The sequence below is a fragment of the Bombus vosnesenskii genome, unplaced genomic scaffold (genome assembly GCF_011952255.1).
Source record: "Bombus vosnesenskii isolate JDL3184/JDL3185 unplaced genomic scaffold, Bvos_JDL3184-5_v1.1 scf7180000016159, whole genome shotgun sequence".
NCBI classification, from domain to species: domain Eukaryota; kingdom Metazoa; phylum Arthropoda; class Insecta; order Hymenoptera; family Apidae; genus Bombus; species Bombus vosnesenskii.
The window spans coordinates 2,474-6,173 of NW_022884293.1; the positions used below are offsets into that span (position 1 = coordinate 2,474).

Here is a 3,700-nt window from a genome sequence, read left to right on the forward strand (position 1 = left end):
AAACACAGACCGTCTTGCCGTGGCCGATCTCGCGAGCGCGAACGTCGGTGGTATCGCGAACGCGAGCGTGATCGTGGTCGACGATGATTAATCATGCTCAACGCGTTCATCTGTGCCTGCAACTGTGATATTTGCTCGCTCAACACGTTGATTGCGGCGGCCATTGGTTCGTATACTCCAGCGTTTTGCGCTGGTGGGTCCATTACTGCCGTTACCCGGGCGGTGCGCTGAAAATCCTCCGTGAATTCTTCTAGCGATCAGGTCCGCCTGCCGCAATAACCTTTCTGGGTCCGAATCGTCGACTGCCGCGAGGACACGCCTGATGCGGGCGGGTAATCGGTTCCTCCACAGCGTGAGGGTAAAATCATCGGGCGTGGCGGGGCTGGAGAGTTTTTTTAAGTGTTGGTAAAACTGGGATGGCTTTCTATCTCCCATCTCCTCGCTTTCCACCAACTTCTTTATCCGGGTCGCGTCCGTATCGGATAATTTGCGAATGAGCGCATGTTTTAATTTCTCGTAGCGTCCGATGTCTGGAGGGTTCGTCATTAGGTCTTCGACGTCCTGGAGCTGTTGATCGTTGAGGCATTTTGCCAGCGTCACGTACTTAATGGTGTCTTCCGTAATTCGCGCTGCCTCGAATTATCTCTCCAGAAGGGCAAATCATGCCGCCGTGTTCGTGGGCAGCAGTGGAGACATGCTGATCACCTGGCTGGCTATGGTTCCCTGTGTATTACTTTCCATCGTCGCGGTGCACTCAAAATCGGTGGTTAAAAACGATAGCACTATCACGGTCACCTCTTTCACTAAATATCACGTTAAATCACGTCGGGGTCACCAGTTTGAGGTGGTATGGTGATGGGTGCGTAAGGAACTACTCTTGGTGTTTTTAACGAACAATAGTTTAATTAGAACTAATCAACAATCAGAGCTAACAATTAACAACTAACAATTACACTTAACAGACAATAGGTAACAACTAACAAATAACGATAGACACCGAGAGATCATTCGACGCGTTGCTATGCAAATAGTACCGAGGAGTTACACATTTAATGGCGTAAGGCACACTGCCTGCCCTTTTGTTTCGGATCGCGCAGATTCTTCCCTTCGTAGCCCATCGATATCCCCCACTAGCGTGCATTCATTAGATGTGCCGCCAGCGCTGGCACGTGTATGCTCTTCCGAGAATTCGGCGGAAAGAGTGTGAAGATACCGATGGTACATTGGGCACGTCGGTGTTGCGCTTTGGCGGCGTCGCGCTTTGCATCCGGAGCCGTTGAAAAGTTCCGTGGCCCGTGCCGCCACAGATCTATAAATTTTAATATATTATACAATATTATTCAATTAGTTTTCATTATTAGAGCAGCAATCAGTACATGTTAACAACAAAATTATGTACCATATCGTCGTTCACTGCTATGGGTATTTGGGGTCTTACAAAAAAGAGAGGTGACAACGAAGCAATCATAACTACAAAAGAAGTTCTAATAGCAAAAGCCGATGCATTATACGAGCAAGAACAATACCAGGAAATACATGACCTTCTAATAAATTATAAAGTAATGACATTATGTATATCACTTATAAATGTAGATAATAAAATTGAATATTTTTATAGGATAGCGGTGATATTGAAATTATATGGCGTTTGTGTAGAGCAATGTATAAATTGTCTAAAATTATGAGTGAAGTGGATGGAAAGAAATTAATTTTCGAAGCTTATGATTTAATACTTGAAGCACTTGAGATAAAAGAGGATAATTGGGCTGCACACAAATGAGCATCGATTCTCCTTAATTCTAAGACTCTTTATGAAGGAGTAAAAGCACAAATAAAAGAGTCATATAATACTAAGAAACATATGCTGGTATATTTCATGATAATATATTAATATATATATATATATATATATATATAAGGCTCCGGTGCTCTTTCATCTCGGAGATGAATATATATATATATATATATATTCATTTTGGATAATCCCGCAACATTGTAACCTAGAGTCTACTATAGCTGTAATTGAACAATTGTAGTTATTCAACCCGATTGTAATTGTTCGAGAATTGTGATAATGAGCTTGGGCTCGAGGCGACAGTCAGTCGCCGAACGTAGCCGCGGTCACGGGATGAACGCTTTGCCTAACAAAGGTATGGAGTAATTCTATAGCTCTCCTTAAAAGAAATATTTGTGGCGACACGCGACAGTAAACTTTCCAACGGTTTCTGTCCCGTGGCTCGCCACGTGCAGACCCTATTCTTCGAGTAAGATGATTGCCAGATGTCGATGCGTCTCCGCAGTACATGTTCGGCTAGCCCGAGTGCCCGTTATAAATCTTAAGGTTTAGTTAACTAAAGTCCTTCAAACGGACAAACGGTCTTTGTCCCAACTACGGGAAGATAGGGGAGACATACTTTTCAACGAGCGGCGTCTCCCACTAACAACTTTCCCTCGAGGGCGGCTGGCATCCTTTTCTAACCACCGATATGGAGATTGACCAATTAGCAGCAACGTCAATTTCCCTTACTTTCTGAACGAAGGCTTTTCTCGACGAATCCGATGATCTCGTATCCTTAGACACCCGTTATAGTTTTCCTGTGTGGCATCATCGGGACGGAAAAGGCATTCTCGCTCGCGATCTCATCGATCAAAGAGTAACGCTTTCGCGATCAGTGATTATTCTCAGACTTGGACTTTGTGAGTACGTTCTGTTGTCATCCCGTTGGCCGCGGATTCGTTATTTAGCCCGAGAGCATCGTCACTAGTGTCGCGAGTGCCGAACCGCCGTGATCAATTGTTAAGACTGTAATAATTCTATCATTGTAATAAGCTACGCCTGTGTGTACCATATCAATGGCTAATCCTCGAGAAGATTCATTTGACGCCCACAACCCCATTTCCAGTGATGATCCGACAAATATATATATATATATATATATACTTATAAATATTCCATTCCCTGACACAATGTCAAGCAATTGTATCGAATATGTTTAATGTCGCAGAGAGCAATGGAACTAAATCCAAAAGAACCAACACTTATGTACGTGCTTGGTACTTGGTGCTATCAAGTTTCTGATTTAACATGGTATCAAAGAAAAATTGCATCTGTAATATTTGGAGAACCGCCATCTTCATCATTCGAGGAAGCTCTAAAATATTTTGAAACTGCAGAGGAAATTGATCCTAATTTCTATAGTCAAAATTTATTAATGTTGGGAAAAACCTATTTAAAATTAAATTAAAAAGAGCTAGCTACGAAATATTTAAAAATGGCCCTTGATTATCCTGCAAAGAACGAAGATGATCGAGATGCTAAACAGGAAGCGCAGAAGTTGTTAAAGAAATTTTAACAAACTGGACAGAAGTTATAACCTATTATATGATAAATTGGAATTGAAGGGATAGAAGGGATAGAGAAAAATTTAGAATCTATCTTTTAAGTAGAAGTATAAAGTTTATTTACTATAATGTACAATACAACTTATGTGTGATGAGCCTGTTATACACAACATCTATTTACAGTTCCCAAGTAAAGTAAGTAGTAGTTCCCATATAAAGTAGTTCCCAAGTCTAATTAGTTTAGCGATCAGGAGAGTATTCTTCTTCTTCTTCTTCTTGTTCATCTTCATTCGTATTCCTGGGAAACCTCTGAATTGCTTCTGCTTGCAAGCTGGAGAGCAACTGGAGATATGGACGT

General features: G+C 41.8%; 1 pseudogene; it reads left to right on the forward strand.

The window, feature by feature from the left end:
* The first annotated feature begins 1,341 nt into the window (after positions 1-1,341).
* LOC117241578 lies at positions 1,342-3,391 on the forward strand (annotated as a pseudogene).
* The last annotated feature ends 309 nt before the right edge of the window (positions 3,392-3,700 follow it).